The 13,704-nt window shown below is 45.8% G+C and overlaps 1 long non-coding RNA gene across 5 annotated transcripts in view; it reads right to left on the bottom strand.

Moving 5' to 3' along the window:
* Window positions 1-13,246, bottom strand: part of LOC129381316 (uncharacterized) — a 40,184-nt gene extending 26,938 nt beyond the window's left edge. For all 5 annotated transcript variants that reach the window (XR_008609519.2, XR_008609517.2, XR_008609520.2 and 2 more), the window contains exons 1-2: window positions 13,025-13,246; window positions 11,065-11,170 (exon numbers count right to left, since the gene is read on the bottom strand). This is a non-coding gene — a long non-coding RNA (uncharacterized lncRNA). The remainder of the gene's footprint in view (window positions 1-11,064; window positions 11,171-13,024) is intronic.
* Between the last annotated feature and the right edge of the window lie 458 nt (window positions 13,247-13,704).

Consider the following 13,704-nt stretch of genomic DNA (forward strand, 5'->3'; position numbering starts at 1 on the left):
CTCCACGCGCTCGCTTCACTCCTTCTTCCTCGTCTTCCTTCTTTGTTGGCGTTTGTCACTCCTGACAATGGCCCCCCTGTTTTCCGAGTATTCGCTCCGCGAAAACTTCCCTCACTGCTCGTCACCTCTTGGATTTACACGGACACTGCACTTCACTTCGTCACACCACATATAACTTCATTCGCCGCTTCGTTCACCCATCACTGCACTTCACCGCACTTCACTGCACTACACCACATATAACTTCACTTCGTCGTTTCTTCATTCACACATCACTACACTTTACCGCACTTCACTGCACCCACGCGCACATCACGTAGGCACGTAAGTTTCTGCCGAGTCTTAACAATACGTCAATGTCAACGACAGCAGCATTTACAAGGCGTTGTATTCCGCAAGTGTTTGAGGAAGACTCCTCAGAAGCTCTAAACACTATATGCATGCGCAGCAAGCTCCCGAGTATGATTGTATACCTCTTTAGTGTTATTAACAAAAACGAACATATCCAGCAAAGTCAGTGATGTCCTTCGTGGCACGTTCACTCACGTGGTCTGCAAACTCCAGCCTACCGGTTCTTGTCTGACCTGAATACAGCCAGACAGGAAGCTCTTCCCTGGCGCTGGATCTCGACGCCGGCGCCTCATCGAGACATGACCTCGGGCAGAATGATTTGGATGACACCAGGGGTTGGTGCGGGACCCAGACTTGCATGCCGAGGGCTTGTCAATGTTGTCGGACACAGCGATGACACGTCTATTGCTCTTCAATTCTTGAGCCCGTCTTTTCTCACATACGCTCAATTTAGACACCATGCTTGTCATCTTCACCTTCTGAGGGATCATTTCTGTCGTTGGGATGTCTGCTTGGTGTGGACTTTCCGCAACCAACTCTGTGATGACCATTCGTGTGTCCTTTTGAGACGGTTGCTCAATAATAGGCGTAGTCCCTAGAGGTACCTTTGGTACCAATCCTTTTGGTGTGGTTCTCTGGCATATGTCACAAGATCGCACAAACCGTTTAATGTCACTTTGCATGCACGGCCAAAAGAATTCTTCTGATATTCGGTTGGTCGTCTTTCTTACTCCTTGATGGCCAGCCATTATAGTGTCGTGCGCCAACTCGAGGACTGCTCTTCGTAAACTCACTGGCACTACTAGCTGTCGTGTTTCTCTTCCACCGTGAGTTCTGGCTATTCGGTAAAGTAATTCTCCAACCTTCTCAAACTTATGTACGACCCGGCTCTTCTTATTCTGAATCCATTTCCCTAACATTTCAAAATAATGTCGCAGCGTACTGTCTGCTTCTTGCCTTTTCTTCATTTCCGTCGCGGTTATATCGATGGCGGCGCCTGAAGTATTCTTTATACAGACATCTTTCCTATCCTGCTTCCTTCTGCTTTTCTCTACTGACAATATGCTAGCTTCTCTGGTATACGGATCCGAACTTCTTTCGTTGTCTCTGCCACCGGCTTCGCTGGATTCATGCTCCGTCCTACTTGTAATTTGGATATTGGGAAAACTCCAGAGGGGATCTGGATCATCCACTCTTCTGACTCCTGGCACATTCCCAAGAATGACGTCGTAAAGCGGTTCTTTGACGCACCGGGCTTCAATCCAACCGCAATAATAAGGCGTCAAAAGCAACACACGAGCCATAGGCATTCGCCGTACTGTACCATCCGCCAATCGAACTGGTGTTTCTGTACCAGTGATATCTCTGTCCGACACCATGGATTGCCTTACCAGAACAATGTTGGACCCAGTATCTCTTAGTACCGATACTTTTCGTCCCTGCAGCATTCCCACTACTACTGGCATCGAGGTTTCCCGGTCTTCTGACCTCGGAGCCGTTGTGACAGCACTTGCCTTGTCGCTGGCCTCCTCCTGTTCTATTCGCGTACTGTCAACACCAATGGGATTTTCGCTCGCAACAATGCAGGCAGTCTTATTTTCTGCCTTAGCTCGGCAGGTTCGCATTGTATGTCCATGCCGTCCGCACCCCTCGCACTTCAACGTCGAACTGCGAGTACGACCCAAGGGGCAATTCACAGCCCGATGCCCTATCCTGTCACACATAAAACATTTGATTGTGCTTCGAGTCTGTTCTCTCTCATCTGGTGTCTTTTTATCTTCCTTCCCCTTTCCCAAATTCTTTTGGCCTTGGGCTTCTAAATAGCGGTCGGCGTGTTCAGATAGTTCCACCACCGTCCTCAAGTTGCGCTCTTTCAGGAATATTGCCACGCCCTGATGACATGATGCTAGGAACTGTTCTGCAATCATGTTGTCCCTCAAGTCTTCGAATGTCTTCTCTATGTTAGCCATCTCCAACCAACGATCAAAGTAGTTGGAGATTCGAGCGGCGAATTGCTGGCCTGTCTCGTTATCGTGTGGCTTGGAGCTTCGGAATTTATCCCGGAAACCTTCAGCCGTTAGTCTGAAGCGTTGTAGGAGAGCCTTCTTTACCTTGTTGTAATCTAGTGTGTCAGTCGCTGACATCCGGCTGTACACGGCCAATGCTTCCCCCACGAGACACATACTCAATCCCGTCGCCCAGTCACTCTTCGGCCAGCCTTGTCCAGTTGCTATTCGCTCGAAACGCTGCATGTAGGCATCTAGGTCATCTCGCCTTTCGTCAAAAGGGGCGATAAGCTTTTGGGGACACACTGTCACTATTCTCTGAGGTAGCACGTCTGAGCTATTTCCTGCCTCTTATCCACTGTTACTCATGCGCAGCTGCAATTTCTTTTCTGTAAGCTCTTTTTCCAAAATCAAATTCCTATACGCACGCTCGTCCGCATCCTTCGCTCTCTCCTCAGCGGCCTTGGCTCTCTCCTCAGCTGCCTTCGCTCTCTCCTCAGCTGCCTTCGCTCTCTCCTCATCTTCCTTCGCAGCCTCTCGTGCCTCTGCGCGTTCTTCTCTTAATCGCTTCTGTTCCTCGTGATACAGTGCTATTATGGCCTCAGTCGACATGCCCGCGGCACTCCCTGCCGTCATCAAACGTTCAAGGTCCATTCCGCTGCTCAAGACACACCGAGGCACGTGACAAAGTTAAAGGGATCCTGGCAGGCTCGCCAAATGTTGTCACGCATAAGTTAACGCCTGGTACGCTTGCTTCAGCGGGCGGAAGGAACACACGAACGCAAGATGCAATACACACGTAACATTCATTCACTAGGCTATTTTAGTAACAGGAACACACGGTAAGATTCAACACTTATCACACACGGAATGCGTCCACCTTTGCTCAGCTTTCCGCTCACACTACCGCGTTTACAAACGTCTGTGCGGCGATCGTCTATTCGCTGTAGTAGTGGCGCTTACAGTACCGGTTCTGTTCGACGCGGGTATCGGCGTCCCCCGGTCTGTGGTCCGTCGATGCGATCTGGTCGTCGTCAGTCGTTGTTAGTGTCCGGCGTCCCCGATGCCCCGGCCGACGTGACGAAGGCACGGTCGCTGAGGGGCTGTCGCGCTCCGGCAGAGCGCGGCTCGTGCCGGCTGGCGCTCCCGGTGCGCGCCGGCCCAGCGTAGTTCTCCGGACGTGACGGTGACTGGCTGTAGCCAGCCTCCGCGCGTCTACGTTCAGCGGCACAAACGCTGACGTGTCCTGGCAGGTAGGTCCGGGCCAGCGGTAGTTCCAGGGACGTCGGGCATCTGCTCGCCGAGCCTGGTACTCGGGCGGGACGTCGATGTGTCGCCGAGGAACTGGAGCAGGACCCAGAGAGGCGTTCTCCGGCCGTCTTCTCCTGGAACGCTGCGCCCTGGCCACCACGTCCTTCCCTGCGCGCGCCCCCTTCTCCAAGATGGCGGCTCCACGCGCTCGCTTCACTCCTTCTTCCTCGTCTTCCTTCTTTGTTGGCGCTTGTCACTCCTGACAGTCATCAAGGTAGCATATGCAGATCTCCCATTTCAATGTGCTTAGCACTGTGCCCATAAACCTTTCAAAGGTTGCTGACGAATTGCATAAATCGAAAGGCATGACATTAAACTTGCTCGTCGATTACTTTTTGTTCTGCAGGAGACACGCGGTGCAGCTTCTGGCGAATAGGCACCGCTTGACCTGTGTTTACGCGTTGTTGCGTTCATGACTCGGGAAGCGAAATTGATGCTCGTCTTGGACGAAATCGAATATGTACTGGCACGTACCATATTTATTCGAATCTACGCTGATAGTTTTTTTTTTTTCAAAAAATCATATACCAAATTCTAGGGCCGGCTTAGATTCAAGAATTCTAAAAAACGTGCCAGTTTGCAATTGAAATTGATAAATATGGTACATAGCCAGCGTCACCTAGAAAAGTCAGTATTGCAGCCGATACTAGCCTGGCCAGTAGCCAACCGAAGTACACGAGCGACATTGCCATTTTGACCTGTGTCACATCAGTATGATGGCTATGTATCGGCATGTGGTGTGGCATTATCATAATAGCACCAAACAGGCTGCCACAAATGAAAAGTTGTGCTAACCGCAGAGGTATTGTCGAACATTCAAGCCAGGTGGGACTTCAGCATCGATGAGAAAAATATCAGTCGTTGTAGCGGGCAATGGGAGACAACTTTTGCGTGTGCCGCAACGAGGAGATGATAGCGATAAGGACGCACGTCATAACAGAGAGGAGCTGTTCACCAAGATCGCGCTGCATTTCGACGCGTACGAGCCGTGCCACACTGTCTGTGCATGAGTGGGCATGCGTCCGCAAACGTACGAGGCTAGCAGCAATGAGTATGTACAGTGAGCTCGGCATGCTCATATTAAATAAATACTGTTTCCATTTTGTGAACACTGTCCTCGCCTTTTTGTTTGGCTTACATTCGAGGTAAGTTTTTTTATTTTTTCTGGCTTCGGGCATTCGGGGGACGGCTTAGAATCGAGGCCAGCCGAGATTTAAATAAGTACGGTAGCAGACGAGCACATTTTGCAATTCTTTCAACTCCGAAAAGGATAACGACTTGCTTGTCATGCGGTAGAATTCTATGGAGTAGTTGCGATTTGCTGCCCTCGCGTTGGTAGAAGCGTGAACAGCATGAATACTGACAGTCGCTTCTGAATCAAAGGTGGCCACCTTGAGCCCTGTCAGCAATAAAACTTGCTCCAAAGACGTGTTCACTGTCCACACGTGAAAACGACCATCTACACATTCTATAATGGATCCAGGAAGCAGTATATTTTGCCTCAACATGGTAGGGGAGTACAGCTCAAATCATGACAGCGATGAAGAGGTCAATCCGTCGAAGTCACCGGAACAAATGTCGCAGCCTGAGCCAGTAAAAGGACGTCATGGAACGCAGAAAATACTGCCTGCTTGTCCCCGTCAGATACTGCTGGTGTGTCATCACGTGACTTCAAAGAGACATTTCACCCGCCCGACAATCTAACATTGCACCACATCCACCAAGAAAGTAAATCCCATGGATGATGATGTGAGTGGTGTGTTCCAAAACAACAAATTCAGTTGGAAAATCTTGTCTACCAACACTCACTATAGCAAAGCAAACACAAACGGGCCACAGGGGTTCGCCTCCAACTCCACAAAAAGTATTCTTTTGGTCCCACACGAACATAACTTTGTGTCCAAGACGACTTTTAAACAAAGCACTCATTACTGAAACTGTAGCATCGGTATCCACTAAGGCATCAGTATTTAAACAATTAACACAGACACACCCTCTATTTCTGAGCATGGCGACAGGCAGAGGACTATGCGACCGTCTTGTGACCTCATCTTCATCGGTCGCACCAGCTAGTTTCCCAGCTGGGATGGTGGTGAAAGGGAGCGAAGGCGAGGTGATGGCGAGCCGCGATAGCTGGTCAGAGGTGGAGTAAGACTAGTCGGAAGCTGAGGACTCAAGCCAGGATACACATTCACGTGGATGTTGTCGAAGAGGCGCAGCAGTCTACCATTGGTAATCAGGGATGGTAATCAGATTGGTAATCGGGGATGGCTGAAACTTGCTGCTGCCGTTGGCGACAATACCTGGCGATAAGTCCATGGGTTCCACAGCTAAAACAAATAGGTGGCTCGCGGTACACAGGGTAGTCATAACACGGGGTCTGAGGCTGGCTGTATCAGGAAGAAGGCGTTGGGGTGGTGTGGCCTGATGGCGTTCGAAGATACGCGAAGGATGCCGGAACTCCGCCGTGTTGAAGTGGACGCATTCATCATGCAAGGGCCAACTTTCACTGTTAGTTTGCAAGTGGCAAAGTACCGGCTGTTCAGGACAGTGTAATGTGTGCACTGGTGGCACTCCCGCCCTGCGTCTCTTTCTCCACCTTGTGCTTCAATGTGCACCAATTTCTCTTTAATGAGTTTACGTACTAACAAGGCAATGTCGTGGGATGTGGAGATGTCCACGCTTGCAACCATGGCCACGCAAGTCTACCAAACTTCGGTAATACTCGTCGTGTCTTCAGCGCCTCAAAAGCATGGCACTAACGTCTTAAATCAGACACAGTACGCAAGTCTTCCTTTGATATAAGAAGACTGTAGATATCTTAAGCGATGCCCTTCAGCAGATGTCCAACCTTGTCTTCATCCGACATGCCCGAGTTCACAATTCTGCACAGCTTCAGTACCTCTACAATTAAGTTGTGCATATTTCCCCAGGCAACTATGCTATGCATGAAAGCGTATGCTCAGCCTTCTTTCTTTTTGCAAGTGAGTCCACAAAGCAGCTTTTGATTTCCTCAACGAACCTTTCACATGTTGTCATTGTGCTCTCATTATTATCGAAACAGAGAAGTGTGGTTCTGGTGAAAAAGAAAACGACGTTAGCAAGTCGCGCTGAGTTCCAGCCATTGTGACCGCTTACCCTTTGATAATACTTCAGCCAGTCGTCAATGCCCTCATCAGCTTTGCTGCAAAAGATGCATGGTTCTTTCTGAGGGATTCAGCAGATGACTTGCCTAGGGTGCTCACTGTCATCTTGCAGGCTTGCGTCATGAGTGCCGCCAGCTGCTTGCAGTTCGTTCATGTACCTGTCTTCAGGCAGTAGTCCAACCAAGCACTGGCTTTCTCGGAGAGGGCGTTGAAGAAGGTTGTCCAGAGCAATTACCCAGCACCGTCCACTAAAGTTGTTATGGATGAGATGGGTTTTTTTTACAAGATGATCAAGGGGCCTTGGAGACGAGATCACAGGCAGTCAGACATTCCTTCCTTTTTTTTCTAGTTTTTTTTTCTGTGTTTCTTTTTAGAGGAAGACATTTTGTAACTGTCATGGAAAATAACTGATAGCACATCAGTAAAATATCTAGGCTTGTATGTCAAGAAATATATTACTATCGACACAGTCCCGCATGTCAGCTCCAAGCTAAAGAATATAGGTTGCCATGATTAGTAACTAAGAAAGGGTTCAGACCAAAGGGCTCACTCTGACTCAGACTCATCAAAATTCCACTCAGCAGGACTTGCTCGGACTGTACACTGACTTTGTAGCTAATATGTGTACAAAATGAGAAAGATGTCCATAAAATATAAATCTGAGGATTTATACATATAACCTGGTGTGTGTAGGTATATATATATGATCCACAAATTACACTTTTACATTTGCATTCTCTTGAAAAACTAGGAAAGGTTGTCTCTACCTAGATAGTTACATACACAGTTATTTCAAGTTGTATTGTGCCCTTTCTAAGGTGGACAGCATCCATTTAGTTATGCTGAAATATGTATCCTACTCTCCTACTCTTAACAACAAAGCCCACTAGGATAGATCTGGACGTTCCGAGAACAATTCATTATTATCAACCACAAATCCTCTTATGCTCTTACTGGTACCTTCTGCTTCTGAAATGAAATTTTTTAACACATACTGCACGCAGTTTTGAGTCAGACCTCATATTCCACCTACGAAATATTGACCACAGCAAACTTACAACCATAGCGCCTGCTGCTAACAGCAGCACTATTTTAGACGTGAAGCAGGAGACTATTCACATCACTGAAACCATAGTTGGGATTCATGTGGTGTCACGAGCCAGTTGGCTCAATGCAGTAGTTCACAGTGATATAATGACTGTCACTAAAAGCCATCAAATTTCCAAGGACTCTCTCCCCTGTTATCCTGTCAAGTGTTGGACAATACGCGTTTTCGCAGCATGGTTATAGTGTGCATGTATGCGTCAGTTGTGTCTGGTACCACAAGACCACCAGATTCAAGTTTTGATGACATGAACAGACTTCTGTTTCACGTCTGAAGCCACACTACACTTGGCGCATGTTTTGAACTGTCACACTAAAAGGTAGTTATTATTAACATTAGCCGAAAGTGGACGTGGAGGAGCCCAAATGGCAAGACTAGAAATGAAATAGACTTCATACTCTGAGCTAACCCTGGCATCATACAAGATGTGGACGTGCTCGGCAAGGTGGGCTGCAGTGACCATAGGATGGTAAGAACTCGAATTAGCCTAGACTTGAGGAGAGAACGGAAGAAACTGGTACATCAGAAGCCAATCAATGAGTTAGCGGTAAGAGGAAAACTAGAGGAATTCCGGATCAAGCTACAGAACAGGTATTTGGCTTTAACTCCGGAAGAGGACTTTAGTGTTGAAGCAATGATCGACAATCTTATGGGCATCATTAAGGAGTGTGCAATAGAAGTCGGTGGTAACTCCGTTAGACAGGATACCAGTAAGCTATCGCAGGAGACGAAAGATCTCATCAAGAAACGCCAATGTATGAAAGCCTCTAACCTTACAGCTAGAATAGAACTGGCAGAACTTTCGAAGTTAATCAACAAGCGTAAAACAGCTGACATAAGGAACTATAATATGGCTAGAATTGAACATGCTCTCAGGAACGGAGGAAGCCTAAAAGCAGTGAAGAAGAAACTAGGAATAGGCACAAATCAGATGCATGCGTTAAGAGACAAAGCCGGCAATATCGTTACTAATATGGATGGGATAGTTCAAGTGGCTGAGGAGTTCTATAGAGATTTATACAGTACCAGTAGCACCCACGACGATAATGTAAGAGAGAATAGTCTAAAGGAATATGAAATCCCACAAGTAATGCCGGAAGAAGTAAAGAACGCCTTAGGAGCTATGCAAAGGGGGAAGGCAGATGGGGAGGATCAGGTAACAGCAGATTTGTTGAAGGATGGTAGGAACATTGTTCTAGAAAGACTGGCCACCCTATATACACAATGCCTCATAACCTCGAGCATGCCGGAATCTTGGAAGAACACTAATATAATCCTAGTCCATAAGAAAGGGGACGCCAAGACTTGAAAAATTATAGACCGATCAGCTTACTGTCCGTTGCCTACAAAGTATTTACTAAGGTAATCGCAAATAGAATCAGCAACACCTTAGACTTCTGTCAACCAAAGGACCAGGCAAGATTCCGTAAAGGCTACTCAACAATAGACCATATTCACACTATCAATAAGGTGATAGAGAAATGTGCGGAATATAACCAACCCTTATATATAGCTTTCATTGATTACGAAAAAGCATTGGATTCAGTCGAAACCTCAGCAGTCATGGATGCATTACGGAATCAGGGTGTAGATGAGCCATATGTAAAGATACTGAAAGATATTTATAGCGGCTCCACAGCCACCGTAGTCCTCCATAAAGAAAGCAACAAAATCCCAATAAAGAAAGGCGTCAGACAGTAGATACGATCTCTCTAATGCTATTCACAGCGTGTTTACAGGAGGTATTCAGAGACTTGGAGTGGGAAGAATTGGGGATAAAAGTTGATGGAGAATACCTTAGCAACTTGAGATTCGCTGATGATATTGCCTTGCTTAGTAACTCGGGAGACCAATTGCAATGCATGCTCACTGACCTGGAGAGGCAAAGCAGAAGGGTGGGTCTGAAAATTAATCTGCAGGAAACTAAAGTAATGTTTAACAGTCTTGGAAGAGAACAGCAATTTACAATAGGTAGCGAGACACCGGAAGTGGTAAGGAAATACATCTACTTAGGGCAGGCAGTGACGGCGGATCCGGATCATGAGACGGAAATAATCAGAAGAATAATAATGCGCTGGGGTGCGTTTGGCAGGCATTCTCAGATCATGAACAGCAGGTTGCCACTATCCCTCAAGAGAAAAATGTATAACAGCTGTGTCCTACCAGTACTCACGTATGGGGCAGAAACCTGGAGGCTGACGAAAAGGGTTCTGCTTAAATTGAGGACGACGGAACGAGCTATGAAAAGAAGAATGATGGGGGTAACGTTAAGGGATATGAAAAGAGCAGATTGGGTGAGGGAACAAACGCGGGTTAATGACATCTTAGTTGAAATCAAGAAAAAGAAATGGGCATGGGCAGGACATGTAATGAGGAGGGAAGATAACCGATGGTCATTAAGGGTTACGGACTGGATTCCAAGGGAAGGGAAGCGTAGTAGGGGGCGGCAGAAAGTTAGGTGGGCGGATGGCATTAAGAAGTTTGCAGGGAGAACATGGCCACAATTAGTACATGACCGGGGTAGTTGGAGAAGTATGGGAGAGGCCTTTGCCCTGCAGTGGGCGTAACCAGGCTGATGATGATGATGATGATGATGATGATTAACAAACAAGGAATGAAGCTCCATAGCATAATAAGACAGCTATCCATTAAGGGCATAAAAACGAGACAGAAATTTGGTGATATACTCCTAAAGAAAACTAAGTACCCTCTCGCCAGTACAAACGACGACAAACAACCTCATCATCATTGTTTTGATGTAAATTCACATTGAATATGGTAAACTTCAAAAGGGAAAGGCCATATTGCTTACTGACAAATAGCACAACACAAAACTCCTTTTCCTGATGCTGGCAGCATTTAAACATTGCAATTTGGCAAGCTAGAGTTCAGACTTATATTTATACTAAATTAAAAAGCTAAAAGATTTTACACCAACAAATGCAAGTATAGCTCACTTTCATATATGTCAGAAAACACAGTAAAAACAGGGGGAAAGCATATGTCGCCTTGAAGAAGCCAAGTCCACTTTTCAAAACGTTGGCTCCTACTTTCATCTTGTTCTCGGTTCGCTCATCGTCAGAAAACACAGTAAGGATTCTACGTAACTATACTCTACGTAAGTTATAAAATGCATCACATTTACCTTTGAGTCGCAGATGATGCTCAAGCAGCGGTCCTGTCAGCCAGTATGCCATTGTTTTGATAGTGCAACAGCATATTAGCTCACGCTGGGTCGTCCCTAGCAGCCTCTGAAATTCAGACATTGATCAGCAAATGCAGGTAGCAAGAACTAATACTTAAATTAAAATAGCAAAATAATAGCACATTGGCTATTAACAGACTTAAGCTGTAACTGATCAGCAAATGCAGGTAGCATGAACAACTACTTAAATTAAAATAGCAAAATAATAGCACATTGGCTATTAAGAGACTTAAAGCTGTAATTGATCAGCAAATGCATGTAGCACAAACTACTTAAATTAAAATAGCAAAATAATAGCACATTGGCTATTAACAGCCTTAAGCTGCGCTGCCTTATTTCAAGGAAAGAGTGCAAATGTGACAGCTCACTATTCAACAAACAAAATGCAATGTTTATGTTAGCCTTGTTTGGTGTCTCAAATATATGGCCATTGCTCTCTCTTTCCAGCCATACTAACTCTACATTACTTCGTCACATTCAACGACAGTTACGAATCACTTAATCCAAGGTTTTCCTCTGGCAGTGAGAAAAGACACCGGATGTCTCTCTACCATCGGCACAGAATGTCATCTGGACAGTGATCGCTCATGCAGAATTTCAAATGTGACCTCCATGTGAAGACAGATGCTCTAAAAGTAATAATACATAACAAAGAAAACATTAAGATGCTCTGAACAAAAATGGAAAAAGATGCATACTTCACATTACTCTGTGACAACCCTGCAAGTTACACAGCTGTCTTGAGAGTCACATTGGTTAGTGCAGTGCAGAAACCACTCAATAAAACTATAATGAAGGGCAACTGACGGCTAAATGTCTTTCTTGCTTAAACAAATTTTAAAAAATTATATCTATACAACTAAAACAATACATGCAAAAGTAATTTAAAGTTAGCCATGATTTGTGTATAGAACTTCTCACGTTTCACACAGGAACACTGAAAAGAGCCGCACAGCATTACCTTTCTTGACCTTGAAATTCTATTTCAGTTAGCTAACGTGCAAAGGTCATAATTTTTTGCGCTCGAGATAGCGGTGCACATCAGATTGTTCAACCACTTTAAAGGTTCAATCATTATGAAATGTTGCATATGTATGCTTAAAAATTATGGGGTTTTACGTGCCAAAACCACTTTCTGATTGAGGTAGTGGAGGACTTCGGAGATTTTGACCACCTGGGTTTCTTTAACGTGCACCTAAATTTAAGTACAAGGGTATTTTCGCCTCCATCGAAATGCGGCTGCCGTGGCCGGGATTCGATCCCGCGACCTCGTGCTCAGCAGGCCAACACCATAGCCACTGAGCAACCACGGCCGGTATATGTATGGTTACGAGCTGTTGAGGATTATGTTTTAATGCCGTGTGGCTTCCCTTGAAACAGCATCATAAACTGCTGCTCTTTACTGGCATCATTGTACAAGAGGTCTCAGCTGTTGGCGGCCGTTACCTTCGGGTACCGCACTTGTTCGCTGCCTGTCGTTGGTATTATTTGCATTGCCTTCATGCATAATATTGGAGTGGGAACACTTTCATGAGCTAAATGTGGGGCCATTACTAGTTTTTTTCCGCCGATTTGCAAGGTCAACGAACGGTGTTGAGGCGCCGTCCACGCGAAATTATTGTGGTTTCACTTATTTTACGTCTGTAGTTGCAGCCTGCGCATGTTATCTACGCGATCATGGTTTAATACTGTGCATAGTGACGAATTTTTCAACAGTATCGCATATGTTTAACATCAGGACATGGCATTACATAGCTCCCATCGTAGCTTCAAAGCCAGTACCATATAACGTTGCAAACAGGCAAAAGAAGAAACGCGGCTCACAAACCTACAAAAACTTGCAATCTGAAACGCTCCTTCAATAACTGCATGAACGCAACATTCCGAAACGTTAACTCACGTTCGTGCCGTCCAAATCGTGCAACACGATTTCCAGCAAAGTAGAAACCCTTCAATCATATAATAAAATCGTTTTCCAAACCGAAATGAAGCGGTGTTGTTACTGCCGTTCTTGAAAAAAAAAACTATACGAAGTTCTACACTCGAAAACTCAGAAATTTAAGCAAACGAACAGCACAAACAACCTGCTGTTACCGCTGCCGAGTCTCAAAATCGGCCAAGAAACGCGCTAAGAGGCATCGTTACATGTGGTGCCACCTGCGCCACCGTCGCTGCGCTTGAATAGTGCTATTTAATCTTTTCTTGTACAGGCATAATTTCACTATGAAACAACTTTAATGCACAGCATAAATTTTATTTTTTACTTGCTTTTTATGTACATTTTGAATTGCGTGTCCCCTTTGCCGGCTGCAAGTAGCAGCACGCATCAATCTAGCGCCAGATTTGAACCGGCCGACGTGCTCGCTTCAAATCGTGCGTAGGAAATCTATGAAGAATCGATTTCCGCGCGCTCCATGGGGGGAGTACGTATAGGTGATGATAAAAACAAAATTATATTCTGGAGTTTTACGTGCCAAAATATTGATCTGAGGCACGCCGTAGTTAATTTGGGTCATCTGGGGATTCTTTAACGTGCGCTGAATGCACGGTACACGGGCGTTATTGCACTTGTCCTCCATC

The sequence above is a fragment of the Dermacentor andersoni genome, chromosome 1 (genome assembly GCF_023375885.2).
Source record: "Dermacentor andersoni chromosome 1, qqDerAnde1_hic_scaffold, whole genome shotgun sequence".
NCBI classification, from domain to species: domain Eukaryota; kingdom Metazoa; phylum Arthropoda; class Arachnida; order Ixodida; family Ixodidae; genus Dermacentor; species Dermacentor andersoni.